Genomic DNA, 13,228 nt, shown 5'->3' on the forward strand with positions numbered 1-13,228 from the left:
CCAAAATGATGCTCATTTAATATAGTCTCAGAGACTTATATAGCATGGGAACAGGACTTTTGACTAACTTGTCCGTACTGAACAGGTTTCCTGAACTGAACTAGTTCCATTTTCCTCCATTTGGTCCATATCCCTCTAATTCTTTTCTATCTGTGTACCTGTCCAAATGCCTTTCAAATATTCTAACTGTACCCACTTCCACCACCTCCTCTGGCAGCTCATTCCGCATGCGCACTACCTGAAAAAGTTTGAAAAAGTTGCACCTCAGGTCCCTTTTAAATCTTATCCCTCTCACTGCAAACCTATGACCTCTAGTTTTGGATTCTCCCATCCTAGGGAAAAGACCCTTCCTATTCACCTTATCTATGCCCCTCTATAAGGTCATCCCTCAGCTTCCTACACTCCAGTGAAAAAAGTCCCAACCTATCCAGCTTCTCCTTATAATTCAAACCCTTCAGCCCAATCCCAGTAACATCTGTGTAAATTTTTTCTGTATCCTTTCTAGTTATTTAATAACATCCTTCCTATAGAAGGGGCAATCAGAATTGTACCCAGTACTCCAAAAGTGGCCTCACCAATGTCTTGTACAGCCGCAATGTGACATCCAACTCCTATACTCAGTGCTCTGACCGGTGAGGGCAAGAGTGCCAAACGTCGTCTTCATCATGCTGCGATGCCACTTTCAAGGAAATATGTAGGTCTCTCTGTTCAACCGCACTCCCCAGGGTGCCATTAACTGTGTAAGCCCTGTTGTGGTTTGTCTTACCAAAATGCAACACCATGCATTTATCTATACTAAACTCTATCTACCATTCCTTGGCCCAAACATCCCAATGACTAAGAGAAAAATGTATTTTGATATATCATTTTAACTGTCTTTGTTTGTTTGATTCACCTGACTGTAAAACCAACAACAACTGTTTCAATTACTCACTTGTATGTGCTCAAAACTTTTTCAGCCTGATTCTTTCACTTGTGAAGTGTTGCTTCCCTATTTGAGTTCTTACTCACTGTTGTTTTATTTCTGAATAAATCACAACATTTAGCAATGGCAAATCAGTGTGATTAAAAAGAAAATTTTACGTAATGAATCAGTAATTGATGCCATGTTGGATTCTGAGGGACAGAGAAAATTTAGGCTATATTTAATACCTCTGAACATCAGTTCTTCTTCACATTCCCAGAAAATATCATTGGTTTCCAGTTCTGAGGAAGGGTCACTTGACCTGAAATGTTAACTGTGGTTTCTCTCCACAGATGCAGCCAGACCAGTCGAGCTTTCCCAGCAATTTCTGCTCCTGTTTCTGACTTACAGCATCCTCTGTTCTTTCGGTTTTTAACATTTGATAAGTTTACGTAACGTCTACTTATTATTAAATACTGGCTAAAGAATATAGAACATAGAACAGAACAGTACAGTACATTACAGGCCCTTTGGCCCATGATGTTGTGCCAACCCATTATCCTACTAAGATCAATCTACCCTGAATACCCTACATTTTACTATCTTTCATGTGCCTATGCAAGAGTCGCTTAAAAGTCTCTAAAGTATCAGATTTCACTACCACTGCTGGCAGCGCATTCCACACGCCCACCATTTGTGTGAAGAACCTACCTCTGACATCTCCCCTGTACCTTCCTCCAATCACCTTAAAATTATGCCCCTTTGTAATGGTCATTTCCGCTCTGGGAAAAAGTCTCTGGCTGTCAACTCTACCTATGCTTTTCATCATCTTGTACACCTCTATCAAGTCACCACTCATCGTTCTTTGTTCCAATGAAAAATGCCCTAGTTCCCTCAACCTTATCAGTATCCAGCCCAATGGCTTTGTCTTGTGCTCAGAACAACTGGGAAATTCTGTCATTGAACAAATATTTTCTTTCTGTTTCTCAGTGTTTATCTTTCACTCTGCTCCTCAGTTTATTAAATATTGTTCTTGACAGTGTCACTGAGCTTGTGGAGAAAGGAGGCTAAGCAGACAGTTCCAAACTGCTCCTAAACCTAGTGATGGAGAAAGACTCTAAGGCCCGAAGGGTGATGTAGGAATCCTTTGTGAAGATGCACTGTGAGATCCCAAAGTTGGACAACACAGGAACTTGTGAAATGCAGGAACTTAGTACGATAAAATCACTGAATTCATTGTCAGATTCCAACTTGCAGTTTATGCTATAATGTTTCCCAGACATGAGTTCATAAATTTCATTGTTTTAAACAGGTTCTGATCCGTTTGATTACATAAACATTGCATAAAGCCGATCTCATGTAACCAGTCACCTAAAAAGGTAAGTGACAATTTTGAAATTGAAGATGTTAAAAACAAAAGATTCCGTGATTCAAAAGTTCAAGGTCTTTGAAACAGTATGGAACATTTTTCTCATTAGTCTTCAACTATTCTATGTGAATTAAAGTTACAGTCATTTGGTTGGAATTATTGGTGAATGTGCAGATGAGCTGCCGTGGAGACCAACACTCAGAGCCTACTGAATATATGAAAGGGGCTGCACTGTATCAGTGCAGACAGTGGTGCTCAACACCAACGGCAAGGGCCGTGGATGGTACTACTACACAGCCTCAGACATGACCTGCAGGGGAACCTGATGTCAAGGATCCACATTATGTCTCTCGTCATTCTCATCAGGTGGAGCTGTCACATTGCAGATACACTGGACAGCATCATATGACTTTCTGAAAGAGACAGACAGACTTGTAAAGTCATCTCTCTTTCTCTTCCGATTGCATTTCTGCAGGGCCTTCTGATTTTGTTTTGGATTTCTAGCATCCACGGTACTTTTTTTTGTTTGGATTTCTGCCCTCCATCTCTGGACAGAGAGTTGTTAGGATTTGAAATGCGCTGTCTAGGAGAGTGGTGGAGGTGGATTCCATAGGATGTTTGAACAGAGAGCTGGTTATATATTTGAATCATGGCGTCCCTTTCATCTGCACAGCATTAATGGAACATAAGACCATAAGACCATAAGAAATAAGAAAAGGAGTCGGCCATTCAGTCCCTTGAACCCTCTGCATCACTCAGTAGGATCGTAGCTGATCTGACACTCCTCACATCCACTTTCCTACTCTTTCCCCATAACCCCTGATTCCCCTATGGGAAACAAGTGCTTGTAACAAACATCCTTGCATCCTGACTTCGTCAGAGGCTGCAAGCTCCACAGTAGAGATCAGCCCCACATCAGCTGGTTCTGAGCTTTCAAATGCATGTGTCCCTTGTCTGTTCGTCTTGCAGTCCACAGTGCCACAGATACAGGGATGCCTAATGCTTCTGTGCCTGGAGATGGTTCCAGTTAGCAACTTTGGATACAAAGCAGCTCCTCAGTCTTATGCTCATTCAACAGGCAAAGTGCACACATCATTTGAAGAACATGTGCAAACACATGGTAGATGCATGCCTAGTAGATAAGGTGTCTGACTTCGGTGTTAATCGGGGTGTTATCATAAGGTTGCAGGTTCAAGTCATACTGTGATCGTTTCTGTTGTTGAGGAAACAAATCAGCCATGATTGAATGGTGGAGCTAAACCGATAGGCCAAATGGCCTAATTCTGCTCTTATGTCTTATGGTCTTATGGACATAGAATCCCCCAACGTGGAGGCCTGTGAGATGCCTCTGCACGGATATTGTTCATTGTTAGCCTTGATTCATTGTTCAGTCTGCATTTAGAGTATTGGATTCCTTGTTTAAGGAAGAATGTGAAAGCCCTGGAGAGAGTACAATGGAGATTTACTAAAATGATACCATGAATGAGGGATTTTGGAGGGGAGGGAATGCCCTGATGTTGTTGGTCTGTTAATCCTGAGATTCAGGTAATGTCTGGGACCCTGGGTTTGAATCCCAACACAGCAGATGGTAGAATTTGAGTTCAATGAAAAATCTGGAATTAAAAGTCTAATGATGACTGTGAATCCATTGTCAATTGTCAGGAAAAACCCATCTGGTTCACCAATGTCCTTTAGGGAAGGAAGCTGCCATCCTTACCTGGTCTGGCTAGCACGTGACTCCAGATCCACAGCAATGTGGTAGCCTTTCAAATGCCCTCTGGGCAATAATGCTTGGCCTAACCAGTGATGTCCTCATCCTGTGAATGAACAAACAAAAAGATAGAAGAAAAACAGGAGAGAAATTGGGCTTATTCTACTTGGAGAAGAAGAGGTGACCTTATTAGGTGTTCAAAATTATGAATAATTTTGACAGGGTAAAGAACAATATTCTGTTTCCACTAGCTGTTATATCAGTAACTAGAAGTCACAATTTCAAGGTTATCAGCAAAAGAGTTAGGAGTGAGATGAGTAGAAACTTCTTCACTCAGACAGTTGCTAGGGTTTGGAATGTACTGCCCATGAGGGTGGTGGAGGTGGATTCCATCAAAGGTTTCAAAATAGAGTTGGATATATTTCTGAAAGAGATTAATTTAGAGACATAGGGCTGCAGACTGGGACCGGCTGGCTAGCTTTTTCAGGAGCCAATACAGACACAATGTATCTAATAGCCTCCTTCTGTACTGTAATATTCTATGATTCTGACATCTATTGATCATGCCTTTTGGTGCACATCCAAGGGAGATTGTACAGGTTGAGGACCTCGCACCCAACATCCAATCCTCCAAGGAAGTGGACTCTCACTCTCTTTCTCTCTGAAGGAAACCTTTGCTCTGCCCAACTGTGGTGGCAGCCATTTTCATTTCTGTTACTCACTTCCTCTTGGGTTGAGAATTAAAGAAACCAGCTGTTGGATTTCATGGAGTCAATCACGAGACTCAGACGATAATTCTCTGTGATCTCTAGGTCTTTATATACCCTTTATACGCCCTCCCTGTCAACTCCATCGACTTTGATCTTCCCCACATTCCCACCACAGCTAACTATGCTTCTCTGCACTTTACGCCCCTGAGCCCAGGAAGATCGAGTCATCATTGCCAGACATTGTAGTGCACTTTCCCTCTACATTGAAGCTAGGTTGGTACTGATTGTCACTGACCTGGCTCCACATTACCACCTTTGCCTTCCATCCTCTGTTGTGATGGTGGGGCTATTTCATAGTTCCTGTGTTGTAAATGAACACAATGTTATTAGAAAGAGAAGCTCCAGGGTTTTGACCATGCAAGAGTGGAGGAGCAAGATATAGTCTTCATTAGTCAATTCACACATCCCAGGAATTACATGAGTTAACCTCCTCTGTACTACTCCCAGTTGAACCATATCACTCCTTAAGTAAAACTGTATATGGAGCTCTAAGTACAAACTAATTAGTGCACTGTACGGTTGTAATAGGGGTTCCATATGTGTATACACCATCTCACTTTCAACAGAGGCTAGCATTTCAGTTGTTTTCACAATTACCAGTTACTTGCTGTGCCTGCAAGCTAAGGTGATTAAGAGGATAAGAGGACCTGAGTTCAGAAGTAGGGATGTCTTACTGCAGTTTGAAAGAGCTTAGGTGCACTTTTTATGTCTCTAAGAGGGAATATACTTGCCTAGAGGGAGGACAATGGAGATTCACTGGGCTGATACTGGGGAAGGCAGGACTGTCCCATTTCGAGAGGTTGGTTCGACTGGGACTGTATTCATTGGAGCTCAGAAGAATGAGGGGTGGTTGGTGGGAAGGGGTCTGATTGAAACGTGTATCATCTAACAGGGCTGCACTGACCAGATGCAGGGAGGATGTTTCCCCTGGTAGGGGAGCATAGAACTAACGGTCAAAGTCTCAGGATTTGGGGTAGCCCATTTCGAACTGAGGTGAAGAGAACTTTCTTTACCCAGAAGGTGGTCAACTTTTGGAATTCTCCATCACAGAAGCCTGGGGAGGTCAAGTCACTGAATATATTCAGAAAAGGAATTGATGTTGTTTTACATATTAAAAGCATGAAGGGATATGGAGAGAAAGCAGGAATATGGCATTGAGATAGAGGATCAGTCATGATTATAATAATTAGTGGAGCAGGCTCTAAGGGCCAAATATCTTAATCCTGCTTGACTTTCTGTAGAGTTATAAGGTCATACAGCACGGAAACAGCCCCTTTGGCCCAACTTAGCCATGCTGACCAAGTTTCCCAAACTAAACTGGTTCCATTTGCCTGCATTTGGCCCATATGCCTCTAAATCTTTCCTATTCATGTACTTGCCCAAATGTCTTTTAAATGTAACTGTACATGCATCTATCATTTTCTCTGGCAATTCATTCCACATGCGAACCTCTGTATGAAAATGTCCCTCAGGTCTTTAAGTCTTTCTCCTCTCATCTTAAAAATATACCCTCTAGTTTTGAAGTCCCCTACCCTAGGGAAAAAACCTTGGCTATTTACGTTATTTATGCCCCTCATAATTTTATTAACCATAAGGCCACTCCTCAACCTCCCACACTCCAGGAAAATAGTTCCAGCCTATCCTGCCTCTCCTTATAACTCAACTCAAACCCTCCAGTCCTGGCAACATGTAGTTTATGTATGAGAGCAGTCAGGTTCCTCTGTACTGCAGTATTTTTTTCAGCTTTTCTAAATTAAGTAATACTCTGCCTTTCTATTCTTCCTGCCAAAGTTGATAAACTCATACATTTTCCAAATTATCAATTTTTAGCACAATCACTTAAAATATCTATGATGGTTCACAGACTCTGTATCCTCTCGCAGTTTGAGTTTGACTTATCTTTGTGATAGGTACCAGGGAATGGAAGTGTCATGGAAGGAAAATTGTTGAGTTTGTGTGTATCTTGTTAATGCCACACCTTGCTGTCAGTGTGTGTATGTGGGAAGATAGTGAATGTTTAAGGTGGTACACGAGGTGTCGAAGAAGCTGTCCCAGATGATATCAAGTTTCCCGGGTACTGTTGGATGTAAATGTATCCAGCCTTTCCTTGTAATTCAAACCTTCCCATCTCAATAACATCCTTGTTATTCTTACAACAAGCGTGATATCATCACCAGTGTGAAAAAAGAAATGCATTTCCATAAACAGTCATTCTGATCAAACCTGCCATGCTCACGTGCATTAATATAATGCAATGTTGAAAGCAAATTCAAGCAGATTTTTCCCTCATGAACAAAAACAAAGTTGCTGGAAAAGCTCAGCAGATCTAGCAGCATCTGTGAAGGAGAAAACAGAGTTAACCTTTTCTCCTTCACAGATGCTGCCAGACCTGCTGAGCTTTTCCAGCAACTTTGTTTTTGTTCCTGATTTACAGCATCCGCAGTTCTTTTGGTTTTTATTTAGATTTTTCCCTCATGTTGGTTTTATCACCACCTGTGGCACGTCAGTCCAACATTCTTTGCAACTTGGCCAGTTGGTCAGTACATTGATATTGATAGAGTTCTACTGACATTTAATTCCATCGCAGAGTGCATCTAGTTTCCCTCTTACGCTTAGTGCTTCTTCTACACAATGTTCATAATGCAATAATAGATTCTCAAGGTGAGAGAGCACAGCTTATAACTTTCTGGTCCATGTTTGAACTGCTACCACAGAGACTGAATGAGCTCCTGAGGTTCAGAATTCACAGGGCTGTTCCTTTCCAACTGGAAACTACTGTGCTACATGTCTGGAAAGTCTGTCCTGGTTGTAAGGCAGGACATAACATTAGAACCCTCACAGATTTTCATCATTTTATTGTCACTTCACTAGCAATTTTGGTTTAGAACTGTGAACAGTGGCCCAGTGGTTAGCACTACTGCCTCACAGTGCCAGGAACCTGGGTTTGATTCCATCCTCAGGCCACTGTCTGTGTAAAGTTTGCAAATTCTCCTTGTGTCTGCATGGGTTTCCTCTGGGTATTCTGGTTTCTTCTCACAGTCCAAAGATTTGGCCTGAAATTTAATTGTATGTTGATTCTTGTTAAAAAGTGCTCCATGGATAGTTGTACTCCAGAGAGGCCTCTGGTCGAGCAGACGGTAGATGTTCAATGTTAACTGGGACCTCCTTGAAGAAGACTAGTCTCACAGGGACAAACTGGAGTTTGAACTAGTTCTGAACTGTGTTTAAGGCAGAAAGATTGTGCCTATGTAAGACCCATGATGGAGTTTGATTGCTCCCGGTTTGTCCTCCCATTATCAGTTTATTGAAAGTTTATGGAATAGTATTTTAGTTTTAAGAATTAATTGAATGGCCCTCAGATCCTACAGGAAATTATCTGCATGTATTGGTGTTGTCAGAAACCAAGCAAGATTATTCCAATGTGATGTTACAGATCGTGGAGTCTGCTTAAATGAACAGGCCAGTTACATCTCATTTATTTATTTTTCCCTTTTGACTTATTCCCTAACTGTGTCTGTTTCTCTGTCTGTCTTTACATAAGTGGGGTGTAAAATTAAAGAAAGCTAGGTTTAAGTCAAAGCCATTAAGTAGATTACTTTGTTGTTTAACTTTGCTGTTCTGAAGTTACTGTACTATTACTAAATAGTTAAGTCTTTTATTTACGCCATAAGCCTGGTGACTAATATAAATTATTCACAAAATCTCATATTGGTTATGCAAAATGTTTGTTTAGGAACCACTGGGGTCAACTTTTGATGGTCATTGACTTTTTAATTTTACTGTGTCACAAATATGTGGATTGGGAGTCTGACTTGAATTGGATGCCTGCCTCTGTGTTGTAACAAAAACAATGTACGCTAATGGATGAATCTGTAGCTCTGGCTGTGAATTATGTTTCAGTGAATATGCCTTTGCCAGGCTGTTGCTTAATTAGCCTGTGGCACTCTTCTACAAATGATTGCACCAACCTCCAGATGTTCATTCAGTGGAAATTTCAAGGTTGACTCAGCAGGCTGTGTCTTTGTGGTTTCAAGTGCCTGTGTTGATATGTGTTTTTTTTTGCAAGTGATTTTATACATCTTACAGACTTGCAAAATCATTTTACGGGATTGTTCAGTCACATGTAAAACAGATTAAGTCAAGATGACAGATATCCTTACCCGAAGTACATAGTGAAGCTTTTACAGCAATCTTGCTGTTTTATATTCACCATCACTGAGACCAGCTTTGTAGTTCAGATCTGATAAATAATTGAATTTTAAATTAATCATCTGTTCTGGTGAGATACATCCGCATACCGCTGAAGTCTTACTTCAGGTGTCTGACATTTGGTCCACTAATATTGCCACTATTACTCGACACCATCAATGCATCAGATCAACTGTTGCTGAAAACTTCATCATTGTCTTTATGTACATTAAGACTTGACTATTTTAATGGACTCATGGCCAGCCTCCCTGAATCTACTCTCCATAAACCACATGATCCAAACTCTACTGCAAATGACCGAACACACATCAAATCTCGTTCTTTCTGAGCTAACTTGCCTCCTGGCTAAGCAACACTTGGATTATAAAATGTTCATTTTAACTTGTCAATGTCCTCCTGCAGTCTCCTGCTCTCTGAACACTTTGTATACCTCCACCTATCTTGGTGTCATCTGCAAACTTAGCAACAATGTCCTCAGTTTCTTCATCCACATCAATAATGTATAATGGGAATAATTGTGGTCCCAACATTGACCCCTGTGAAACTCCACTAGTATCCAGCTGCCATCCTGAAAAGGATCCATTTGTGCCCACTATCTGCCTTCTGCAGTGTGCCAATCCTCTATCTATGCCAGTGCCTTGCCCCTAATATCATATGTTCTTACCTCATTTAGCAGCCTCCTATGCGGCACCTTGTCAAAGGCCTTCTAGAAATCCAAATAGATCACGTTCACTGGCTGTCCTTTGTCTAACTTGCTTGTTATCTTGTCAAAGAATTCTGACAGAATTATCAGGCATGCTGATTCAGCCCTATTTTTACCATGCACTTCCAAATACTCCAAAATCTCATCCTTAATAATGGACTCAAAAATATTACCAATGACCGAGGTCAGGCTAACTAGCCTTATAGTTTCCTGTCTACTGCCTCCCTCCTTTTTTAAAAATAAGGGTGTTACATTAGCAATTTTCCAGTGCTCAGGGATCTTCCCTGACTCCAGTGATTTCTGAAAGATCCCCACCAGTACCTATAAAATCTCCTCAGCTTTCTGCTTCAGAACTCGGGTGCAGTCTATTTGCTCGGGATGATTTATCCACTTTAGACCTTCCAGCTTCTCTAGCATCTTCTGTTATGTGATGCCACTACACTCACCGTTGCCCCCTGACTTTCTTGAAGTTCTGGTATGCTTCTGATGTGAAAACTGATGCAAAATACCTGTTCTTTTCCTCTGCCATTTTGTTCTTCCCCAGACTCTCTCTCTTTACTTCTCCAGACTCATTTTCCATCGGTCCAATGTCCAATCTTGCCCCTCTCTTACCTTTTACAGATCTAAAAAACACTCTTGCAATTTTCTTTTATATTACTAGCTACCTTACTCTCATATTCTGTCTTCTTCCCCTTATTGCTTTTATAAATTATCCTCTTGTGGTTTTTAAAGGCTTCTCAATCCTGTGGCTTTCCACTAATCTCTACCACGTTGTATGCTTTTTCTTTTGCTTTCACATTGTCCCTGACTTCACTTGTCAGCCATGGTTATCTTGTTCTGCCCTTGGTCTATTTCTTCTTCCTTGTGATGACTTTATGCTGAGCGTCCCAAATTACCCGAGAAATTCCTGCCATTGCTGCTCCACCATCTTCCTTGTCAGTCACCTCTGGCCAGTTCCTCCTCCATGTCTTTGTAGTTACTTTTATTTAAGTGTAACATTGCTGTATCTTTCTCCAGCTTCTCCCTCTCAAATTCAGGGTGAATTCTATCATATTGTGGTCACTGCCCCCTAGGGGCTCCTTCACTTAATCCCTCTAATCAAGTCTGCCTTATTACACTCATCAAATCCAGAATTGCTTGTTCCCTAGTGGGCTGTACCACAAGTTGCTGCAAAATAAACATCTTGTACACATTCACCAAATTCATTTTCTTAAGATCCAACTTGATTTTCTCATGCTGTCTGCATATTGAAGTCTCCCATATTTATCATAATAGCATAATTATTGTACGAATGCCTTTCTTACATGGCTGTTCTATCTCCTGATTTACTTTCTTCCTCACATCCTGACTACAGCTGGGAGGCCTGCACACAACTCCCATCAGGGTCTTTTTTTAACTTTGCAGTTTCTCAACTCTACCGACATAGATTCTATGCCTTCTAACTCTATATCACTTCTATCAATTTAATTTCATTTCTTACTAACAAGGCCATCCTTGCCCATCTGCCTGTCCTTCCGATTGGTGGTGTATCTTTGGATACTTAGTTCCCAGCCCGATCCCCTTGATCTCACATCTCTGTGATAGCCATAACATCGGACCTGCCCATTTAAATCTGCGCTACAAGTTCATTTACCTTATTCCATTTACTTATGTTTGAGCCATGTATTTATCTCTTTAATCTTGTCAACCCTGTGTCAATTTGCTTGTTGCTCGGGCATTAATCCATAGATTATTACCTTTTTGGTTCTGCTTTTTAGTTTCACTCTAGCTGCTCATGTTCCCTCAGCAGGACCCGTTTCCACTCTCTACCTATATTGTTCAGATCTATGTGGACCACGAAAACTGGATCTTTCCCCTCCCACTCTAGTTCCTCTGCAGCCCAGATGAGATATCCTGAACCTGGGCATCAAGCGGGCAACGTAGCCTTCAGGACTCTTGACCCTGGCCACAGAGAACAGTGTCTATTCCCCAACTATGCAATCCCCAATTACAAATACATTTCTATTTTCTCCCCACTCTTGAATCGCTCCCCGTACCACAGTACTATGGTCAGTTTGCGCATCTTCCCTACAGACCCCATTTTCATCCACACAGGGAGCAAGCATCTTAAACCTGTTAGACAAGCTCAAGGACTCAGGTTCCTTCAGCACGATCTCCTGGATCTTTCTACCTGCTTAGCTTGTAGTCACACCCTCCAATCCCTGATCACTGACCAAGTTCAAAGTAGTTAATCTAAGGCTTATGACTGTCTCCTGAAACACAGTTTCCAGGCAAATATGCCCCTCCCTGATGTGTCACAGTATTCGAATCTCAGACTCCAGCTCATCGACTCTAAATTGGCATTCCTCAGGTAACCAACACTTGCTACAAATGTCATTGCTGTGGATCACAACCGGGTCGCACGTTGTATAGATACAACACATTGCCTGACCCTGTATCTCTACTGAATTTCTTTATTCTTAATTTGATTTTTTTAAAAATCTACTGCTCATTTAGTTTGTAACCTGTGTATCTTTCCCCTATTTACCTTCAATTTGAAAGTAACCTAGAGTAGATTGTCAAATTAGTAGCTAATAACCAATGAACTTAGAGTTTACCTGTGATGTCACTCTTCTGAGCTTGGCCTAGATCCTGGGCTTCAATTTATCCTCTTTAGAAAAAACTTTACAAGCTATGAGCCAGAAAAAAAAACAAGCAAAAAGCACTTCTTCTCCTCTGAACGAAATTCCTATGCTGCCTCCAAATTCCCTGAACTGTATACTTAATTGGGTTGTGTTTCACTCTAGATGTGATCTCTTCATAATACAATACAATATGTTAACATTGTCATGTGTACGCCATCGTAGGAGTACAGTGAAAACCTTTTACAATGCCTGCCTTCTTATGGCGACATCTTAGGTACAAATACCTAGGTACAATTCTTGGATACAGCAGAGGAATAGAAATAGTTGCTTAATTGCAGAGTTGAAAATAAGTTAAAAATAGGAAAATGTTAAGGGATTAACATTACAGTGTTCTAAGATAAGAATTATTCCCTCACACTGGCCTCTGTCCAGGACTTGCTGCCGCGCGCTGTTCCGGAGCTTCTTCCCCACGCTGCTCCGGGCTCACAGCCCATGGGTGCTCCAGGGTTCACTGTTGCAGTGTTCTGGGGATCACGGAGCGTGCCTGCACAAGGCCATTGCTACTCGTGCTGGTTCTGGAGTGGGACTCGGCCTGTGCTCTCTTCCACCGCGGGATTCGGCCGCTTGCTCCGGTCCACTGCAGGGCAGGAGTCGGCCCGCTCGCCCGCAACTCCACTCTCCAGTGGGGGAGAAGGGGAAAACCACAATAGAGAAAATAAAGAGGGAAAAGAGGGAAAAGAGCTAAAGGGACTGGTGAGCAAAGAAGCTGCCATCTTGGCCAGACCTGACCCTGTAGAGCTTACTCAATTCAGTTCAACCCAAGAGATGCAAATTCAACAGAAATATGATAAATTAGGAAGGGGAACAGTCAATAATTCTGTCAGGACTGGTGAATCAAAAGTGAAACCTTCTGAAACATTCAGGATTTCAGTTTCTGT

General features: G+C 41.6%; 1 protein-coding gene across 3 annotated transcripts in view; it reads left to right on the forward strand.

The window, feature by feature from the left end:
- The window catches only part of LOC125488096 (NACHT, LRR and PYD domains-containing protein 3-like), a 46,888-nt gene that overhangs the window by 13,337 nt on the left and 20,323 nt on the right, over nucleotides 1–13,228 (forward strand). For all 3 annotated transcript variants that reach the window (XM_048620936.1, XM_048620938.1, XM_048620937.1), the window contains one exon: nucleotides 2,217–2,283. The gene's annotated coding sequence lies outside the window, so the exon portion shown is untranslated. The remainder of the gene's footprint in view (nucleotides 1–2,216; nucleotides 2,284–13,228) is intronic.

Source organism: Rhincodon typus, chromosome 49 (genome assembly GCF_021869965.1).
Source record: "Rhincodon typus isolate 14 chromosome 49, sRhiTyp1.1, whole genome shotgun sequence".
NCBI classification, from domain to species: Eukaryota; Metazoa; Chordata; class Chondrichthyes; order Orectolobiformes; family Rhincodontidae; genus Rhincodon; species Rhincodon typus.